Below are 23,000 nucleotides of genomic sequence, written 5' to 3'. Positions count from 1 at the left end.
TTACTGTCAAGTTGGCTAACATACAGTGTATACAGTGTGCTCTTGGTTTTGGGGGTAGATTCCCGTGATCATTGCTTACATACAACACCCAGTGCTCATCCCAACACGTGCCCTCCTCAACGCCCATCTCCCATTTTCCCCTCTCCCCTGTCCCCCCACCATCAACCCTTAGTTTGTTCTCTGTATTTAAGTGTCTCTTACAGTTTGCCTTCCTCTCTGAAACTATTTTTTCCCCTTCCCTTCCCCCATGGTTTTCTGTGACGTTTTTTAAGTTCCACATATGAGTGAAAACATATAGTATTTGTCTTTCTCTGACTGACTTATTTCACTTAGCATGATACCCTCCAGTTCCATGCACATTGCTGCACATGGCAGGATTTCATTCTTTCTCATTGCCAAGTAGTATTCCATTGTATATATAAACCACATCTTCTTCATCCATTCATCAGCTGACGGACATTTAGGCTCTTTCCATAATTTGGCTATTGTTGAAAGCGCTGCTATAAACATTGGGGTACATGTGCCCCTATACATCAGCACTCCTGTATCCTTTGGATCAATTCCCAGTAGTGCTATTGCTGGGTCATAAGGTAGTTCCATTTTAAATTTTTTCAGGAACCTCCACTCTGTTTTCCAGAGCGTTTGCACCAGTTTGCATTCCCACCAACAGTGCAAGAGGGTTCCTATTTCTCCACATCCTCACCAGCATCTGTTGTTTCCTGAGTTGTTAATGTTAGCCACTCTGACTGGTGTGAAATGGTATCTCAATGTGGTTTTGATTTGTATTTCCCTGATAATGTATCTCTCACCTTAAAAAAAATTTTTTTTAATGTTTATTTATTTTTGAGACAGAGAAAGACAGAGCACAAACGGGGGAGGGTCAGAGGGAGGGAGACACAGAATCCGAAGCAGGCTCCAGGCTCTGAGCTGTCAGCACAGAGCCCGACGCGGGGCTCAAACTCATGGAGTGTGAGATCATTACCTGAGCCAAAGTTGGATGCTTAACCGACTGAGCCACCCAGGTGCCCCTATCTCTCACCTTTTAGTATGCTCATATCTTACTAGGCATCTAGAGTAGTTGCCTCTTTCTGCTCAGTGAGTACAGATAGTAAGATATCATTAATAATGGAGTATAATACTGTTCTGTGGAATTTTAAGATGATCAAGATCTCAGTGGGCTATATTGTATGGAGAGCTAACCTAACTCTGCAGAAAGACAATGAATGCATACTGCTATCTCTGTCATATGCATATTGCTTTTATCCTCTTATTGATGGAAATTGAGAACTAAGTATTTGCCAGCTCAATGGCTGCATAGCAAGTGCCAAAGGCTATGTTAGTCTGCCTCAATAAAGACATCATGTCCAGCATAAAAACTATGATCGGGACTGCCATGTGCTTATGGTAGCCCATCACCTGATGCCTATATTCACCTTGGTTTTTGCAGGGATCAACCAGGTGAATTAAATGAAAGTATGACTACACCATTGCCCTTACATCTTTTAAATCTTGGATGGAGGTGCTAACCTCTGCAATTTCTCCTAGATTGTGCTTCTGATTACTATTTTGGTCACTACAGAAGTTGTACAGAACTCAATTGGAGTTGGCCAATTTCAGAGGCTTTCACTTGGCCATTGCTAGCATAATGACTCTTCCTTCATAGACCAGGGAAGCATTGTGAGGATTCTGTCACCTTCTAAGTACATCTATCCCAATTATACTCTTGGAAGCCAGGGATATAGCCATAGAAAGGGTCTGAAGACAAAGTGGACCTGTTGTGGGATGGACTACAGCCAGGATTCTCTTTATCATCTGGCTTCCATGAACGTCTTCTCTAACTGGGACTATGATGACGTTTCAGATCCCATGGGTTGGTGTCAGAACCCACATAGAAAAGTTCTTAAGAAATCTGGGTATTTCCCTTTCCCTGGTCACATATACCTTAGAAAAGAGCCATAAGTTCTTATCAGGAAGGCTCAGAGGAATATTTTCCATGTAAACTTTAATTGGCATTGGGGGGTCCTTACTTAAGGAGACCCAGACTCATCTTCAATTAGTGTGGTCTGTGTCTGCGTACTGCCTTTGATCAAACAAGTAAATAGGGACCACAATTTTCCATTTTGGTGGCTGAATGACCAGCAGCCGCCTTCTGCTCATCAGCCCTTGAACTTTTTTTTTTTTTTTTTAAACACAGAAGTTGAGAAATACCATATGTGACTCTAGGAGCACTATGATATATTAGCCATTGCCCAACGATGTGCTGCAGTTATCTCCTATCCGTTCATAAGAACGGACTGTGCATATCTCTTCTCAACTCGGGGCTGAATGCAGTCAGAATGGTAGCTTCAAAATGATCATGATGTGAGTATTACACCATGGAAATGCTGTAAGTAAGGTTTGTCTGTTGTTTGTTTTTTTTTTTTTTCCAGGGAGCGGGTTGTTAAACATTTACCAGTCTATTACCACCATTGTCGTAGATCCCTAATGTCCCAAGCACCCGATTTCTACTCTGCCCTTGCTGCCCATGACCATAATTACGTCCACCATGCCTCTGATGGTTAAGTGCAGCCATCTAGCCCTCACCATTCCTTTATCCTACCAAATCCACTGATGCTCGGAGTTGGGTTTGATAGGTTCCATGGCAGTTCTCCCATCAGCAATTTCTGCTCACAGAGGAAAGCCACCACCATTAAGTTTCTCAAAGATGCTAGCGCATCTCTCACCTAAGTGTTCCTTCCTGCCTCGGTGAGGGGGCTGTCCTCTGGGCTGTCCTGGAGGACATGGTCAGGAGGGAGATTTTCAGGTCTGATAGAGTACATCTATTCACGTTCCTGCTTTCCTGATCTTTCCTTCAATACCGCACCAAGGAAGTTCCAAGACCTCTACCTAATTTACTGTAGGTCATTATCGAGTCCAAGTCCAACAGATTATGAGGATAGGCTCTAGGTGTCCTTTTCAGAATATGAGGGAGATCTTCCACGTCAAAAAATATTTTCTGATTTAGTCTGTTTACTGCCCTTCCACAAAGATCCATTTCTACACACTTCACTTTGATTGCTGCCTATACACACTATCAGGGTTCTGTAATTCCTTCAGCAAGTAAGTGACTTCCTCCCAGACCAGAGACAGCATTCACTGCTTGATCTGGGCTGAAATGTGATCCTGGTGTTGTCCCAGGAGGCTTGAAGGGTAGCTGAAGGTTTTGAAGAGAACAGTCATCATCTTGCAGGCACCAGCCTTGCTTCCAGGCAAGAAGAGGCTTCTCTCTCCTGGCAGTGGAACTTGAGGGTTCAAGATTCTCAGGCTTGTCCCCTCAAATGCCCCCAATCCAGGTTTCGTGATCCCTGCCTTTTCCTGCCTGACTCCTGACTCTAATGTAAGAGAGTAGAAGCTGAGCATGTATTCTTGGCGTTTATAGCACCCCTACAGTGAAATCCTAGGCTGGATACTCAGCATTGTGTGTCCTGAAGCTTTACGAGATGAGAGTCTCTTTAAATCTGCCAGGGAGGACCTCTGGCTTCCGCATGGTGCTTTGACTTGGCAGTTAGCTTCCCCAAGCCTCTCATTTTCTTTAGTCACAATTTCCAATGCAGTCAATGAAGCCAGGTCACTCCATGTAATCATCAAGGCTTGTATACCCTTCAAGTACCGCAGCCGTCATATTCAGTGCCTCATCCCACACATGATCTCAACGTGAAGTAAAAGCTCTGTGTTTGTGTACCACCATCTGCTATAGGTTGTCACCACTTTCCTCACTATTCGCAGTGGGGCTCTTATTGCCATCAGACTGAATGATCCACCTTCAAAATCCCATCCTCGGGGGTTCTGCTTTCTAGGATCTGCCTTCTACTCTGGATACCAGCTGTCTTAGTGTGGGTTAAGAAAACAGAAAACAGAGACTGACAAAAAGGTTCGTATGCTATTGCTTTGTTAGAAAGTGCAGTCCCAGGGGGCAGGAATGAGATAGAGGGGGTGAAGCAGGGAACAGGAGAGTTAGTGTGAGGGTGTGTTAGCAACCAGCTGCTCCTAAGTGTGACTGATGACTGCACAGGATTGTTCCCTGAGAAGCCATGTAAACAGCACCTTAGCAACATTCATCCAGGAAGAGAACTGGGGAAGAATTTACCCACAGACTCCAACTCCTGTTTTTTCCCTTTGGGGCACTCACTCCCCTACATTTCTGGGTTGCCTATACGTGTGTGCCGAGTAGGGTCCTGAGATGTCTCAGGCCAAAATGTCAACACAAGGGGCTTAAGGTAGGGGACCAGAGTTGTGCAGGAGCAGGGCAACGCACTGTCAGCTTGTGCCTGTGTTATGTCACATAGAGTTCGTGTAAATGTGGAGGCTTCAGTGGCAAACAGAACAAGAGACAGATGAGCCCAAGTAGTTCCTAGGAGTGTCTGATACAAGTAGGTAGATTGACCTGTCAACTCCTTGAGGGCAGACACAGTGTCCTACTCACCTCAGAATATCCCTAGCATGATTTCTGGCACATAGTTTTATTGATCAGTAAATGTCTGTTAATATTAATCAAATGACTGGCAATATTTTCTCCATTTTTTCCGGTTGTATTGAGATACAATTGACATACTTCGCTGTGTAAGTTTAAGATGTACAGCATTCATGGTTTGACTAACATATACTGTGAAATGATCACAGGACGTTTAGCTGGCATTCATCGGCTCAGAGAGATGCAATATAAAGAAAAAGCAAGAGCACTTTGTTGGGATGGGCGTCGAGCATCGTAAGTGATGAATCACGGGAATCTACCCCCAGAACCAAGAGCACACTGTATATACACTGTATGTTAGCTAACTTGATGATACATTTCTATATAAAACAAATAAATAAAAGGTACAAATTTCCAGTTTTAAAAAAAAGAAAAAGCAACAAAAGGTAAACAAAATCTTCCTTGTAATGAGAATTTTTGCATTTCATAAATGCGGAAAACAAGGCTCAGGTAGAACTGCCTACTTTTCCCGACCCGGCACGCCTGGTAAATAGGGGCATGGGGGCAGGCACTCTGGACCTCATCCTAGCCGTGCTGAGGGTCGTCAGCCCTCAGCTGTCCTTCAGTGACTGTTCTTTAGGGGATAGGACACCATTCATCCTTCTCAAGTCAGCTCTTCCCAGAACTCAGTCTATGCAACTCAAATAAGCATTGCAGGGTAAACTGGCCATGAGCCATTGTTTCACATGGTTTCCAAAAGACAACACTGTCCCAATAACAGGGACTGGTAGCAAACATAATGAACTTTAGCTCAGTGCCTACAAGCCGAGAAAGCCCAGGGCTGACTGTGTTCATGTGACCTCCAAACAAGGTAGTCTTCAGGGGGTTGCTGACTTTCTGTCCCACCCTTGCCGCCCTTTGGATGCCTTGTTGGCCCCTTTTTCTGCTTTTTGCAGGTGGCCAAACCACAGGCTTCTCCCTCTTCTTCCTGGCCTCGTGAGCATTAATCAACTTCAACCCTCCCCCAAGACCTGGCAGGAGAGAGGCAGCACCTACTTTTTAATAAACTTAAACTGTCATTGGAGATGAAAGAGGAGTCCACGAAAGCTTGGAACATCCAAACTCTCCAGCTTGCCGAGTGTAGGGAAGGACACAGGGCAGGAATCAAGAGGGAAGTGTTCCCAGGACAGGTCTCTGTGGATGGAACAGGGGAACTGGCTGCCTTGTCCTTCCTCCTTCCTCCTCCATCCCCTAAGTTCTCCCCTTGCAACATCACCATGCAGTAGAATGGGACAGCTGAACAGCTGTCTTTGTCCTAGCAAGACAATGTGGTTTATGGCTTATAGTGCAACACACTCTTCTCGGCAGTAAGTGGTCGGTGAACGGTGTTTTCCAAGTTGGCTGCTGGTACAATACCATAAGTTTAAACATTTCCCAAAGCCCCCAGACCCTTGCTCCTCCTGAGCTGGGAGCATCAGCATGCTTCTGTGTAGATGCCCGGAAGATTCCATTTTGCCCACTCACCTGCCCCCTCCACTTGTACAGAAAGCTCAATCAGATGACAGGCTTTCACTCTTGTAACCACCCCCCCGCCCCCACCATGCTAGTTCCAGGTTAAATATTTGCATACGGGCACGACACGCAAAAGACCAGGTTACAATATTTGGAATCTGCACTTGCAACTATTTAAATGTCCAGGACGCTAACCTCTCTCGATACCTTCCCACCCTCAATCCCCAATGCCCTTTCACCAAGTAGCTGGCACTAATCACTGCTGTTTACAGAGTTTTCAAAGGGTAGGGCGTGGTGCCAAGTGTATTACAGATAGTATGTCATTTCAACCTCACAGCAATTGAGGTAGATTGTTTTCATCAGTCACAAGGAGACATTTGAAGCCCAGAGAAGCTGAATGATTTGTACCACATCTTTCGCTCCGTGAGTGGCAAAATCAAATTTGAATTCGGATCTGCAGATTCTACATCTCTTTCTCTTCCCACACTGCAACTCTAACTGTTAGCCAAATGAACAAATAGTAATAAATGAACAAATAGTAATTAATAATAAATAAATAAATGAACAAGTAGTAATCAAGCACCTTCCATGTACCAGGCTCTGAGCTAGGAACTGTCCCAGAGTATTCTCATCCACTTGATGACAATCTTAGTTTTTATTTTGTAAGGAAGGAAAATGAAGTCCTGGCTTGTCAGCAATGGACACCTGGGATTTGAATCCTGTTTGACTATAAGATTTTTCTTTCTTTCTCCCCTCCCTCCCTCCTTCTCTTCCTCCATCTCTTCCTTCCTTCCTTCCTTCCTTCCTTCCTTCCTTCCTTCCTTCCTTCCTTCCCTTCCTTCCCCAACTATTCTCTATCAATTTGGCTAACGTGAGAATCTCATCTTGGCCTTCTTAGGAGATCATTATGCATTGTGCGGAGCTCAGTATTTAACACATGGGAGGCTCTTGAAAAAAGTTAATCCCCACCCCATTCCACCCTTGAATCGCCTAGGGAACTTTTTTATCACACTTCCTCTCCACTCCTTGGTTAGCAGAAAAGGGGTAGCTCTTTTCTAGCTGCATTGGGGGTAGAGATTCTGTCTTTCCAACTTGGCTGGTGTTTCCTCTTCCTGGAGAGCTGTGCCCTGAGGATCGTCTGGTTGGACTCTCTCAGGGACACCTAGAAAAGGGGAGGCAGGCACCTTGTCATCACTGGGCTCCTTTCTGTTAGTTTCTGAAGAATTGATGAAAAGGGAAACTTTCCAGGATCTCCACACACAGCTTTGTTTCCCCTTCTTTCTTGTTTTGCAAAGGAAGGGCCCCTGCTGGCCTTTTAAGCCCAAGGAAAACTTAACAAACACTTGCTGCAAACCACCTTGCTTTTTACCGTGCATCAAATAAGCCTCCCCCACTTCGGAGATTTGCGTTCCAATCCCTGCAAAGGAGCAGCAGAGGAGGCAGGATATGGAGTCTCATTAAGTTTCTTTGCCGTGTCAGTCGGCTCTCCCAGAGGGGGATGTAATGCTCTCTTCGTAATACTCAGCCCCTCTCACAAGTTGGCAGCTTCTTTCTCTCAACTTATATTCTTGGCTAAGAATGTGTTCAAAGGGATTTTAGAAAAGCCTCCCCAAATACCTGTTTACTGACTTTCTCATAGCGTTTCTGAGAGGGCACAGGGATGTGGCGGCTCTGAAGGCAGCTTCCTCTTGCTAATGAGTCTCAGGCTGAGCATCTTTGCCAGCACTCAGTGATGGGGATCAGAGGGGGCAGCTCCTTCCCACTTCCTTTGCCCTGGACTGACCCTCACTCTCTGGACTGTGTTCTGTCCCTCACTGGAGCTGGTGGCGTCTGCTCAGTCCTGGGGCCAGGTGCTTCCTCGGAGGGTCCTGCTCAGCTAGCGATGCAACATGTGTCTCCACACTCGACTCTGGTATGTTACGAGCTCTTTGTCCAAGCCTCAAGGCATCTCTGGCCTTGCTGTTCACCCAGGTCTGGCACTGCATATCTTTGTTAAGAGCATACAGAGGTCTTTTCTGGTGTGGATCTCCCGAGTTCTGAGATTGCTCTATTTTGATGAATTTTATGATGACAAGTGTCAGAGCCTGTTCTTGGGCTCTCCCTGGAATAATAAAATAATTAACTAGTATAGCTCAGGTACTGTTCCAAGTGCTTTATTCATTGACTCCTATAATTACTTTATAAAGTAGGTACTATTATTTTCTCTATTTTAAAGATGAGGAGGGGCTCCTGGGTGGCTCAGTCGATGAAGCATCTGACTTTGGCTCAGTTCTTGAGTTCGAGCCCCATGTTGGGCTCCATGCTTGACAATCCAGAGCCTGGAGCCTGCTTCGGATTCTGTGTCTCCCTCTGTTTTGCCCCTCCCCCACTTGCCACTCTGTCTCTCAAAAATAAATAAACGTTAAAAAAAAAAAAAGACGAGGAAACTGAGACATCAAGAGATTAAATTACTCTCCCAATGCCACTTAAACTAGAAGGTGGTGGAATTAGGGTTATAATCTGGTCACTCTCACACTCTTAACCATGACATTGAACTTCTTTGAGCAAGTGGGCGCTTGAGGTAAAGCTGAGCAGCGGGCCCTGCACCACCCCTTCCACTCTGCTGTCAACACCCTCATTTCTCCTGACTCCTATCACGGAGAGTCTTCTTCAGACGAGAGTAACCATTCCCTGTCCACCATCACAGCCACACCACTCCCTCTGCCGTTCTGTACTTGCTCATCTTCCCTCTCCATCCTTGAAGGCCTTCCTCCTCTACCCCAACTGAAATTCCACCTTACTTTCCTCTCCAAATCATTTCTGAGTCTTAATTACCCCAAGAAGATCTCCTTGTCTTACCCAGTTCTTCCCATCTCCTGATTCAAGTTCATTCATGGCTCTCCTTGGGATGGGGGGTGGGTGGGCAGCAGAGAGTGCTTCTGGGTGGGTAACACTGGAGACCTTCCAGAGAGAATCTTGATCCAAAGGGGGACATCCTCCTAAAGGCCCCGGGAGTCTATTCTCCTTCACTTCCTTCACTGCTTCATTCTGCTAAGAGCATGGCACCACATAAGGGTTGTGGGATGCTGAGACGATAAGGTGCAGTCTTTGCCCTAGACATACTTGCAGAGTAGTGTTGGGTTGACAGTGCATGTACACAAATAATTGCAGTAGAAGGAAGTGAGTGGTCAGTGTCTCAATAGAGACACCAAGTGCTTGAGGGTCCTAAGATGGGAGAGATCACCTAGCTGATGACAAGGAAGGAAGGCCAAGTGGCATCGGAGTTTGACTTTGAGGGATGTGCTCATTTTGCAGACAAGGTTTTCAAAGCTAAGGGACAATATAAAAATAACAACACAGAAGGAATATTTGTCGTTGGCTAAAGGAATCTGCATGAAGTACACATAAGAAATGAGACCAGAAATGTAAATTGTGGTCAAAATAGAAAGAATCTTATGTATTAGAAAGCATACTTACAAAATCATAGCTCTTAGAGAATAAAGAGTCGGGTTTAAATAGTGAGTGCAATCGGGAGCCTTTGTAGGTTTTTAACGTGGGGAGGGAAATCATCAGAATTCACTCTGATGGCCATGTACAAGAATTGAGGTGCTACACGGTTATTGTAGAGACCAACAGGCCTTTGTGGAAACATAAGCAAAGACTGTGGCAGTGGGAACGGACAGGAAAGGATGAATGTGAGAGGTATTTCACTGGTAGATTAAATGAAATTTGCCATCTGACTAGGTACAGAGAGGGAAGGAGTAAAAATGAGTCTAGGACAATAACAGAAGTAGGAAATTCGGAGGAAATGAAGATTGTGATAGCTGGGGTGAGATGGAGAAGACTGATAATGAGATCAGTTGGGGCCTTTTGGGTTTCAAGTCCCAAAAGGACCTCTAGTGAAGTTGTTAGCTCATGATTTGGAATTGGGAAGAAGCTGGAACAGCACAGGTCTGGTGGTCTCTGGCAGAGAGGAGTACTGAGGGCTGGTAGGGTTTGGGTCTCTGCTACTACCTCCTACCTAAGCCAAAGGGCAGGTTTGCTCAAGGACAGATATTTCCTGATCTACTTCTCATTCAGGTAAAAGCCCACTTGATCCAAAATCACCCCTGTTTTGGGTTTCTGCCTCAAATTAAAAACGTACCATTTCTTCCCAAGGTAGGCCTGATGTCTCTGCCACAATCCTGGACCACAGGGGAAGAAGCTTCTGGGTGGAGATACTAAGACCTAGTGTTTCTTCCAGCTCTCATTAACATTGTTTAGCCTTGCCTTGCCTTGCCTTGCCTTGCCTTTCTTTCCTTTTCCTTTTCTTTTCTTTTCTTTTCTTTTCTTTTCTTTTCTCTCTTCTCTTTTTCTTCTCTTCTCTTTTTGAAATGTTTTATTTTTGAGAGAGTATGAGTGCAGACAGGACAGAGAGAGAGGGAGAGAATCCAAAACAGGTGCTGCCAGCGTAAAGCCTGATGCAGGGCTCCAACCCACAAACTGTGAGATATGACCTGTGCTGAAGTTGGATGTTCAACCAATGGAGCCACTCAGGCACCCCTCACCATTGTTTTTCTCAATGTTACTCACAGAGTGACTTTTCCAATGTATTAGAAAGAAAACGCCTCCTCAAATTGCTCTCTATTCATTATTGACTAAATCCAAAGTCCCCATCCCTTCATCAGAAAAGTTCAGAATTGGGAACATCTGTTTGCCTCTCTATTGACATTGCTGATCCTGACACTGATTAGAATGAATGAGAGCCCTCCTCTTTGAACTGTTGTCCCATAAATAAAATAAATATGGTACAGATTTTCCAAACATGCTCAGTTGGGAGTAAAACTTAACAAATATGCATCCTTGCTGAGTGTTACTCATTCCTCTGCATTTCTACAAGAGTATTTCTACATTTTTGGCACCTTTGAGGAGTGCCAATAAATTGTCGAGGAGTTGAGGAGAAACTAGGATAGGAATGAAAGAGGAAAGATAGAAGGAAAAAAACTTACTTCTTTTCCTCTCAGCAATAACATTTTAGAATTAGTCATCATTCATGAGGAGCACTCACAGATATGAGTTCTTTTGATCCTCAGTCCACAAGGAAAAAATATCAATTTAGTCCAAAAGCATTTACCGAACATCTACTAGAAGCCAGGTAATCAAAAGCTCAGAAAACATGAAAACAAATAAAACACTGAGTGAGACCCTTAAAGAGTTCATATTCTCAGTAGGAAAGACAGATATGTAATAATAATAATAAAAAAAAAGTACTCCTGTATCCCTTGGGTAAATTCCTAGCAGTGCTACTGCTGGGTCATAGGGTAGGTCTATTTTTAATTTTTTGAGGAATCTCCACACTGTTTTCCAGAGTGGCTGCACCAGTTTGCATTCCCACCAACAGTGCAAGAGGGTTCCCGTTTCTCCACATCCTCTCCAGCATCTATAGTATCCTGTTTTGTTCATTTTAGCCACTCTGACTGGCATGAGGTGATATCTGAGTGTGGTTTTGATTTGTATTTCCCTGATGAAGAGCGACATTGAGCATCTTTTCATGTGCCTGTTGGCCATCCGGATGTCTTCTCTAGAGAAGTGTCTATTCATGTTTTCTGTCCATTTCTTCACTGGATTATTTGTTTTTTGGGTGTGGAGTTTGGTGAGCTCTTTATAGATTTTGGATACTAGCCCTTTGTCTGATATGTCATTTGCAAATATCTTTTCTCATTCCGTTGGTTGCCTTTTAGTTTTGTAGATTGTTTCCTTTGCTGTGCAGAGACTTCTTATCTTCATGAGGTCCCAATAGTTCATTTTTGCTTTTAATTCCCTTGCCTTTGGGAATGTGTCAAGTAAGAAATTGCTGCAGCTGAGGTCAGAGAGGATTTTCCCTGCTTTCTCTACTAGGGTTTTGATGGTTTCCTGTCTCACATTCAAGTCCTTTATCCATTTTGAGTTCAGAATGGTGTAAGAAAGTGGTCTAGTTTCATCCTTCTGCATGTTGCTGTCCAGTTCTCTCAGCACCGTTTATTAAAGAGACTGTCTTCTTTCCATTGATATTCTTTCCTGCTTTGTCAAAGATTAGTTGGCCATACTTTTGTGGGTCTAGTTCTGGGGTTTCTATTCTACTCCATTGGTCTATGTGTCTGTTTTTGTGCCAATATACCATGCTGTCTTGATGATTACAGCTTTGTAGTAGAGGCTAAAGTCTGGAATTGTGATGCCTCCCACTTTGGTCTTCTTCTTCTTCAATATTACTTTGGCTATTCGGGGTCTCTTGTGGTTCCATGCAAATTTTAGGATTGCTTATTCTAGCTTTGAGAAGAATGTTGGTGCAATTTTGATTGGGATTGCATTGAATGTGTAGATTGCTTTGGGTAGTATTAACATTTTAACAATATTTATTCTTCCAATCCATGAGCATGGAATGTTTTTCTATTTCTTTGTATCTTCTTCAAATTCCTTCATAAGCTTTCTATAGTTTTTAGCATACAGATCTTTTACATCTTTGGTCAGGTTTATTCCTAGGTATTTTATGATTCTTGGTGCAATTGTGAATGGGATCAGTTTCTTTATTCATTCTTCTGTTGCTTCATTGTTAGTGTATAAGAATGCAACTGATTTCTGTACATTAATTTTGTATCCTGAGACTTTGCTGAATTCATGTATCAGTTCTAGCAGACTTTTGGTGGAGTCTATTGGGTTTTCCATGTATAATATCATGTCATCTGCAAAAAGTGAAAGCTTAACTTCATCTTTGCCAGTTTTGTTGCCTTTGATTTCCTTTTGTTGTCTGATTGCTGATGCTAGAACTTCCAACACTATGTTGAACAAGAGTGGTGAGAGTGGACATCCCTGTTGTGTTCCTGATCTCAGGGAGAAAGCTCTCAGTTTTTCTCCATTGAGGATGATATTAGCTGTGGGCTTTTTATAAATGCCTTTTATGATGTTTAAGTATGTTCCTTCTATCCCGACTTTCTCAAGGGATTTTATTAAGAAAGGATGCTGAATTTTGTCAAATGCTTTTTCTGCATCGATTGACGGGATCATATGGTTCTTATCTTTTCTTTTATTAATGTGATGTATCACATTGATTGATTTGCGAATGTTGAACCAGTCCTGCCACCCTATGACCCAGCAGTAGCACTGCTAGGAATTTACCCAAGGGATACAGGAGTACTGATGTATAGGGGCATTTGTACCCCAATGTTTATAGCAGCACTCTCAACAATAGCAAAATTATGGAAAGAACCTAAATGTTCATCAACTGACGAATGGATAAAGAAATTGTGGTTTAGGGGCGCCTGGGTGGCGCAGTCGGTTAAGCGTCCGACTTCAGCCAGGTCACGATCTCGCGGTCCATGAGTTCGAGCCCCGTGTCAGGCTCTGGGCTGATGGCTCAGAGCCTGGAGCCTGTTTCCGATTCTGTGTCTCCCTCTCTCTCTGCCCCTCGCCCGTTCATGCTCTGTCTCTCTCTGTCCCAAAAATAAATAAATGTTGAAAAAAAATTTAAAAAAAAAGAAATTGTGGTTTATATACACAATGGAATACTATGTGGCAATGAGAAAGAATGAAACATGGCCTTTTGTAGCAACATGGATGGAACTGGAGAGTGTTATGCTAAGTAAAATAAGTCATACAGAGAAAGACAGATACCATATGTTTTCACATTTATGTGGATCCTGAGAAACTTAATAGAAGACCATGGGAGAGGGGAAGAAAAAAGAAATGGTTAGAGAAGGAGGGAGCCAAAACATAAGAGACTCCTAAAAACTGAGAACAAACTGAGGGTTTATGGGGGGTGGGAGGGAGGAGTGGGTGGGTGATGGGTATTGAGGAGGGCACCTGTTGGGATGAGCACTGGGTGTTGTATGGAAACCAATTTGACATAAATTTCATAATAAAAAAATAAAAAATAAAAATAAAATCAGAAAAAAAGTAGACTCTTAGGAGAGACACAAAATAGTCCAGGTATGTACAAGGTCTAGGACAAGGTCTAGAACCAGAAGAAAGACTCTTCTCTACATGGAGAGTCCACAGAGGATGGGGATTTTGTAATTTTGAAAAGAGAAAAGAGAAATTAGAGGAAATTGCAGGCAGAGAACACACAGGTGCAAACAGCATGGTATAGTTATAGGATTATGAGGAGTCTAGTCTTGCTGGAGAACAAAGTTGGGTAGAAGAGCTTTGGGATAGGTAGGAGGGTCAGGAGGTCTCCAGGAAAGGTAGACAAGAGCTCTCCATAATCCCACAAAATTCATTGTAGGCAACTAAACAGTTTGATCTTTTCCTGAAGGTTAAAAAAAGACAGTAAGAGATTCTTTGTTTAAAAAAAAAAAAGTACCATTTCTTTTTTTTCTTTTCTAAAGCTTACTCATTTATTTTGAGAGAGAGAGAGAGAGAGCGCACGCAAGTGAGCAAGTGGGGGAGGGGCAGAGAGAGAGAGAGAGCACGCATCCCAAGCAGGCTCCACACCATCAGTGCAGAGCCTGACTCAGGGCTTGAACTCATGAAGTATGAGATCATGACCTAAGACAAAGACGCTTAACTAACTGAGCCACCCAGGCACCCTAACAGTTTTTTTTTTTTTTAAACCTAACTTTATATCTGTAGGCTGTAGAAGAAAAATATGAGTTCAGTTTGGGATATATTAAATTTAAAGTTCCTATCTAAATTAGTTAAATTTAGATATATATATAAATTAAAATAGCCAATAGGGACATATGGGGTTGTAACTGAGGGGACAGGGTGGGGAGGAGATATAGATGGGGAATCATCACATAGATGGTAGCTGAAGTCAGTGGATAAGCTCCCTCAAGGAGAGTACGTGGAGTCGAAGACAGAGCTCTGAACAGCACCTGAGGAATATCCAGCATTCAAAAGGTAGCAGAGAAATGTACAGAGAGAGAGGCTCGTGAGAGAGATCAAGAAGAAATGTCCTAAGTATAAGACGACATAGAGTGGGCCAAGAAAGTCAAGACATACTCCAAGAAAAGGTGTGGTCATCAGAGTTGACTGTAGAGAGGTCAAGCAAATTATAGACTGGAAAGAGTCCCCTGGATTTACCAAACGTAAGAATCTATCAGTGGAACGGTCAGTCTCAATGGACGACTGGTGGGTGGAAGCTTGAATGAGAGATGAGAACATGGAGGTAGCAATTGACTTCTACTCTTTTTTAAAAAACTAACTGTAAAGAGTGGTGGAGATTGGGGAAATATTGAATCAAGGGAGTTTTTATCTGTTTAAGATATGAGAGACTTGAGCATGTTTATATGGCCATAGAAAGGAGCCATTCTTAAAAAGAAGATGAAGATACGAAAAAGAGAGGAACTAGTTGAAGGAACAAGTTTCGTGTCCCCAAGGAAGCAAGGGAGTGTGGGTTGGGATAAGACCCAGCGCATAGAAGTTATGGCCTTGGGCAGGAGAGAAAGGGCAGGTCTTCCTCCAAGGGAGGTGGTAAAGGGAGAAGGCCATTAACAAGACAATAGTAGTGGAAGTGGAGGGAGACACAAGAAAGAAAATGAAATCGATTGTTCTGAGGCTACCAGGACCTGATTGGGTGAAATCACATTGCAACTTTTTGACCCAGCATCACTGTGATGGAAAACTCTGTCCCACAAAGCAGTCCAAGTTCTGGCTAGTAGCCCACATATATAACAAAGCCAAATCCTGCGGTCAAAGAATATGGATAATTCTTGGAGGTGCTATCAAGAAGATATTGCCAGTAATGGAAAAGTGCCTCAAAAGGAAAGCACAAATGATTTCCAAATGGAAGCTGGTTTGGCAATTATTGTGTAGGTGGATGCGTCTCCTGACTCTTCCCCAATCTCCTGGAGAGCTTAGTTAAAAATTAACCCTGGTTAAACATGTTACCCAAAAAGCCAGTTGGGTCCCATCTGACACTTCATGGATGGATTATAGAAAGTAACCCCCCCCCCCTCCACACACACACACAGCAGCTGCCCCTTGGCCTTAACATGTCTTTCATTCCCAGTGGAGGCCCTATGTAGAGATCAAGTCTGGAATCAAATAATAAGAACTGAACTAGGCACAACCAGAGAATGTCTCAATTTATATTGGTTTCCCTCCCCAAAAGTAAGGGAGAGTTCTACATCCTCCTGGAAATGGCACCAATTCCAAACCAGAAGGAGAAGTCAGTTTACATTTGTTGCCCTGCTTCCTTTCATCCTTTTCCTTTTCTTGGCAGCTAGACCCTCTTCTCTCCTTCAGGCATGCCACCTCTTGATCTCTATCCTTCACCCGCCATGAAAACTTACTTTCAGTAGAGGATCTGAAATTTCATCAGCCATTCTCATCTTAGTGTAAACCTAAGGAACTGTGTTTACTCTCTAGAGGGCATCGTCACACAAAGACTTCTCTTTTCATTGCAATAAAAGCTTTGATCTCTGTTAGAAGTGTTGGGCATTTGGAAGCAGGAAAGAGGTGGCCTTGGGGATGGAACCTTTCTTAGCACATGAGCACTTCCTCTCTGTTTGTGCCTGATTTTGCATGTATCTGTGGCTCCTACCTGTGGTAGGGCAAACAGAGGTCACGGGGGTCACCCACACCCCAGTGTAAACCATGAAGGCTCAGCCTCAATGACCACTGCCCCTGTTCTAACCTCTCAAATCTTCCAGAACTAGGGCAGGACATCCAGGCCCTTTTGTGGGGTGACAGCCCAGCAAGATGAGAGCCTTTGAAGATTTTTTATCTCTGGCATCCTGCTCATTTTCCTTCTTTAGGGTTCTTTGTTGATTGAAAATGGATGTAATACAGCATAAATACTTGGAGACAAACATAGCAGAACCACAGCCTCATTTTATTGCCTTCTCCCAAACCCTGATGACCACCCTTTTCTTCTGTCCCCTTATGGAAATCAGTGCAGTTGGATGGCCCTTGGTCTTTAACTGTATCTAAGCACCTCTGGATGCCTGCAATTCAGGTGTTGGACAGTGGCTTTATGTAGGCAATTTCATTCAGTCTTCATCTTCAGGGAAACAACCATGTCTTGGAAAAGTCCTGTATCTCTGACCTTGTTCGTGCCTACTTCTACAGCAAAGGGTAAAAAAATAACACCATATGGATTATTTATATGGATAAAATCCCACCAGGTTGCTCATGATGTACCACAAACATTTGCCATTCTGCTCCTAGGAAAACCAATTGCACTTGACATCATAATTAGTTGCCCCTGAGAACGTGGTTCCTTTAAAATTTTCAGACTGTAGTGGAAAGACCATGGAGCTTTGAGCTCTGGGTTCAGCCCCTAGGATATTGTGACTCTGCATCCCTAGGATAAAGGTTTCACCAAACATCAGAAGCAGAGTCTTGTCTAGACCGAAACTACTTCACCCCTAAATATTAATTGCCTCTCTGTCCTTGAAGGGGACTCTAGCACTAGGAAAGCCAAGGATGATGGGAAGCCTGTTCCCAAAGCAGGGAACTGGGGGAAAGACACTCACACAGCAAAATTTTTTGAATATTTTTTCCTGATTATATAAGCAACATAAGTGATATATGCCCACTAAGGAAACTTTGGAAATGAAGAAAGGCAACAAGAAGAGAATTAAAATTACTCATCATTCCATCTACCCATAACAGTATGGTGTATTTCCTATAAACCTTTGTATATTTTACAAAATAGAAGCATATCACATGTACAGTTTTATGACCTGATTTTTGCACTTTACATTATATCATGAATGTAGCTAGTTTGATTAGAAAGTCTCAGACTCATCAGGGCATAAACATGGAATGTTTTTACATTTCCAGCAATTGTCACTACTGTGCTCTGTCAACTTTCCACCTCCCACTGGGGAGAAGACACCCTCGGCAACAGCTCAATCTGATTCCATAACTTTCAGTCACATTCCAATATTAAAATGGTTTTGTCTTGGTTATTAAGCCTAGTATTTCCCATTAAAAATGTTTCAATCTCATATTTGATTGATTCAAACCTCTCTTCATGTCTCTGATCCCCAAGGGACTAGCTAGACTTGCCATTTGTACTGGAAAGGACAGAGGAGCAGAGGGTATAGTCTGTTGTTTCTCATGCATCCTCTCTCTCTTCCCTGACCTGGCCCCTCCTGTATAGGGATGTGCAGGGAAGAAAAGGGGAAAAGAATACCAACTTCTGTGACTGCCTTTGACAAGTTTCCGTCCTTTCCTGTTGGTTGGCACCACTATTCTGGATGCTTGTCATTAGGTCTATATAGATGACAGGGGACTCAACAAGTCTTATTGATGAGGTAGGTGCCTATCCCCCATGGTACTCCTTTCTGCCTCCAATTTCAGCCTACCTACTCTGCTCATATACCTTCCATGGCCCTACTATGTGGTCTGTGGGCATAGGAAATGTCTGGAGGGCACTCAGGAGATAGCTCTTGCCCCTTCATCACTTGACCACACCACCACGCTTCCCTCTGCTCCCAGCATCCTCCCATCTCAGCACCTAAGAACTAGCTGACAGACCCTTCTTCTTAGCTCTGCCCTCAATGTTTATAAACCATCCTCCTGGAAATCCTCTTTTTAGCTTGAAGGTGATAAGTGGCATTTTCTCCATCTCTTCTTCCATGGGCAGATGAAGGGTGGATAAACTCTCTTCACAAACACTATACTCCCTAAAAAGGTCACTTTATCTTATAACTCCATGATAAGAAGCCAAAAAATCAGACTTTTCTCAATATTTAACGATTGTGTGTTTTTTTTTTAATTTTTTTTAACGTTTATTCATTTTTTTGAGACAGAGAGAGACAGAGCATGAATGGGGGAAGGTCAGAGAGAGAGGGAGACACAGAATCCGAAACAGGCTCCAGGCTCTGAGCTGTCAGCACAGAGCCCGACGCGGGGCTGGAACTCATGGACCGCGAGATCATGACCTGAGCTGAAGTCGGACGCCCAACCGACTGAGCCACCCAGGCGCCCCAATGATTGTGTTTTTAATGGCTGTCTGTCTCTCCTGTAAACTGCACCGTTCTCAAGGGTAAAAGGCTCAATCGGTACCATCCTATTACAATGGCACTTTGCAACATGTTTTCATGGCTATGTTTCATTCAATGTATGGATCACAATATCGTTAAAAATTTGGTTAGCTTTATTTTTATATTGTAAACAATGCTGTAACGAACATCTTTTTGTTCATATTTTATAGAATTTCCTTAGGATTATAGGTAACAATTAGGAAGCACATATTATGTGCTGGCATTTTGTTAAGGGCTTTACAAGCATTATCTTATTTGTGCTCATAAGATATAGGTACTATTATTACTGGATTGATAGACATACCAAGTTCATTCATTGTGCAACAATAATATCGAGCTCCTATAAATGGCAAGCACTGTTCCCAGGGTTCTCATTCACTTGCACCAGCCCTGAAAGTGGTCCTGTGGCAGGGGTGGCTGCGTGGGAGCAGAGCAAGGAGACTTCTCCACACAGGCTGAGCAAATCCTTAGGATGCCAATACACTGGACTCAGGACCCAGGTGCCTCCCTCTTTCCGAGAATAGAGTAAAAAGTGCAGGCTATGCCAAAAGTCATCAGGAAAATGTCCAGGGGCTCCTTGTATTGTGTCAAGGCCCTTGAAGAGTCAGAAAAATAGAAGTATTCTCCAAGGTTCTGAAAATAGCAGCAGTCACTATGTATGCAAAAAAAAAAAAAAAAAAAAAAAAAAAAAAAAAGGATTAATGACCCTGTGTTTGGTTCTCACTCAATCTTCTGAAGGGTCAGCAGGATAGATCTTTAGATAGAGATAGAGCTTTATCTTTAGATGGAGATAGATCAGGATAAAGCTTTATCTCCCAATCACTGGACTTGTCCTAGGACAAGATGATATGAAGCCACAGAAGTAGCATTCACGTCATTTGTGGAGTGACCCATTCTCCTAGGGGAGGGGGCGTGGGAAAGACCCTTAGAGTATCTGAATCCTTGGAAGCCTGGTTAGTAGTGGGTCGGTCACAGGTGTGGCAGAGGGGAGACAGCGTGGGAGGAATGGAATAGGTCCTAGATGCTCCCGGTGACCTCTCCTTCCTATCTACCCAACACCAATAGGCAGCAGCAAGACTGGGTTAAAAGGCCAATGTCATAGTAGTTAAAGACTTGGGCATATAGTCATTTAACCTCAAGTTAGAATTTCATGCCTCCTCTGTGTATCCTTAGAATTGGATGTGGTTCCAAGCAAGAGAAAACAAAACAATCATGGGCTGATAGAGGTTGATTTTCCTCACCTAGGTCCAGAGGGAGGCAGTGCAAGGCTGATGAACCTCCTCAAGAATGTCCTTTGGGACTCAGTCCCTTTCATCTTCCTGATACAGCTCTTAGCATGCAGCTTTAAAAAAATTTTTTTTTAACATGTGTTTATTTTTGAGAGACAGAGCATGAGCAGGGGAGGGGCAGAGAGAGAGGGAGACACAAAATCTGAAGCAGGCTCCAAGCTCTGAGCTGTCAGCACAGAGCCCAATGCGGGGCTCGCACCCATGAACCGTGAGATCATGACCTGAGCTGAAGTCGGGGGGGGGGGGGCGCTCAACCGACTGAGCCACCCAGGTGCCTCAGCATTCAGTTTTTACTCTTGGGTTTGCAGAGTAGATGTTGTAACTCCAGCCTTTGTGTCCATGTTTCTGGCAGTAAAAATGGGTGAGGGGCGTGTCTCTTTAGCAACTGCTTCCGGGAGATTCACTCACGAACTTTGACTTATATCATATGGAACAGACTCTCTTATTGCAAGAGAAAGTATGAAAGGCAACATTCTAGCTTTCTATTCTCTGTAATAAAGGAAGGCAAGGGAGAAGCAGTTCTAAGTGCCTCATTATCTGTGTGACCTATAGAATCACTTCTGTTCATACCTCTGTAAAATAGGGATGATGTTGTTTACCTCGTGGAGCTGCTTTGAGGGATTAATTGAGATAATGTGTGATAAATCCTTATCATAGTGCCTGGCATGTCAAAAGCTCTCTACAAACTTAAAAAAGAAAGAAACAGTACGCTAGACCTTTGTTCGTAGACCACAGAGAGAAAGAGGTATACAATTCAGAATAGGGTCACAGCCTCTCGCTGTAGAATTTCTCACCTAGCTGAGAACTCAGCTGAATTCTGGGAATTTGTATTGATAACTGTCTACTGATGACAGCTGGCAGGGTTCAAGAAGCTACCAGCAATTTTGATCCTCTAGCAATGATAGTTGTTCCACACGGAAAGAATATCTAAGAACGCACCCTATTTGACATGATGTTTGTGACAATCTGCCGCACTGTCATAATTGTCCCTGAAGAGCTGTGAGCAAAGAAAATTCTGGTTCATACCTTTGAATGTGGAACCAGGGGGTCTGGATATATGGCCTTGTTTTGCCACTTATTCTCATTGTGACCTTGAGGTAAACCTCACAGGACTTCAGTTTACCCATCTGTTAGTTGGGGATAGGACAACTCTCACCCACCTCAGAAGATTCTGGAGATCAAACAACAGGATCCACGCGAAAAGCCTTAGTGAAGTGTAGGTATTCAAATAAAATGCCAGCTTTCCCACATGGAGGCAGGAAAAGTATGCTGAAGAAGGTGGGGACTTGGTGGTTCTCATCTCATCTGTGAGAGATTCTCTTCCCTGTTAATACATCCATCAGAAGAGACCCAGCCACTCCCATTTCTTCCAGATGTGGGGACCTAGGCTCACACCGGGCAAATGCTCCGTGGATAGTCTGTGTCTTCCTGCTCCTCCTGTGCTGTCAGGACACTTCTGTTCTTTACCTCTCTCTCTCTCTAGCTCCGGACCTCCCCACCCCCCGAGAGGACAAGATGACTACAGTGCAGGCAAGAGAAATCGGTGCTGTTGAGCCCCAGCGTGTGCTGGGCACCATGCTGGGTGCTCTGCCCATCTTATATAGCTTAGACGTCAATACCTGCTTTTCAGACACACATTTTATCCATACATATAATTTTTAAAATAAGCCTCCAAAAGGTTTAGCAGTTCGCCCACGGGTCCACAGCTAGTAAGGGGCCAGAGGGGGTGTGCCGTCTGGCTCTTCAGAGAAAGAGGTCATAGAACATCAACTGGGGGATGGTTTGCCCGGTAGTGTCATTTTAGAGATGACGATTCTGAGAGTTTCAGCAGGGAGGTGACGTGCCCAAGGTCACACAATGGCATCCACAGGGCTAGAACTGGATTGCAGATCTCTGACTGGGCACACCAGTGCTTTTGCCTGCCATGTGATCATGCAGCTCTGATGGTGGAGTTTCAGACCCCCCGCTGCAGGGTGGGCATGGGGTCTCAGGACAGCGTGGGGGGGGATGCGGGGAGCCAGGTCAGGAGGTTCTGCAGCAGGGGGTACTGGCTCCTGCCGAACCGAACACTGGCAAAGCCTCTCCGGCTCCCCTAGAAAAATGATCTCCTCAGAGAGGCCCCTACCAAGCCTTGCTTCGGCTTTCGGCGAGGATCTGGGAGGAGGAGGTGGAGAGGGGAATAGAAGAGAAAATGGAAAGCGAGAGAAAGCAAAACAAGGCAAGGAAAAAAAAATCGATGCCTCACTGCGAGCAGGTAGGAGCTGCGGTTGTGATGAATATTTACCGTGCAGTGGTCTAATGATTTTAGAAATGTTTTTCTGACTGTACTGAGCGCTTGTGGGATTGTTTTTCAAGAAATAAAATACATTAAAGCTCAGTCATTAACAGCTTAAAGGAGGAGGGAGCACAGGCTCCAAGCCCATTAGCACACCCTGTAGTTAAGTAAGGGCCTCATTCCTAATGCATTTTTAATTTATTCTGTTTTGTAAAATAAAACTTTAAACTGCTCCTTGTACCATCAAATCTGTAGGCATCTCCCAAGCCTGTCCCCAGCCGCGGCGCTCTAGGGAGCTGCAGGACCGTCACAGCTGAGCTGACATCCAAGTGCCCTCCAGCCCTGAGCTTCCGGGTGGTTCTGCCCAGCTCAGCTCTCTGCAGTAGCCCTGCCCAGTCCCCCAGCCCCCAGGGGATTGCTGCTGGACAGGGGTGGGGAGGGCTTCAGGCATTTCCATCCCTTAGAGCATCTGTGAGTATAGGAGGAAAAGGGAGGTCCTGGGACAAGGGATACAGGGATTCACCTCCTCTGAGGACTTTGGAGAC

The sequence above is a fragment of the Acinonyx jubatus genome, chromosome C1, assembly GCF_027475565.1.
Source record: "Acinonyx jubatus isolate Ajub_Pintada_27869175 chromosome C1, VMU_Ajub_asm_v1.0, whole genome shotgun sequence".
In the NCBI taxonomy this organism is placed as follows: Eukaryota; Metazoa; Chordata; class Mammalia; order Carnivora; family Felidae; genus Acinonyx; species Acinonyx jubatus.
The sequence above is the reverse complement of the archived record's forward strand: the minus strand, read 5'-3'. Positions refer to the sequence as shown.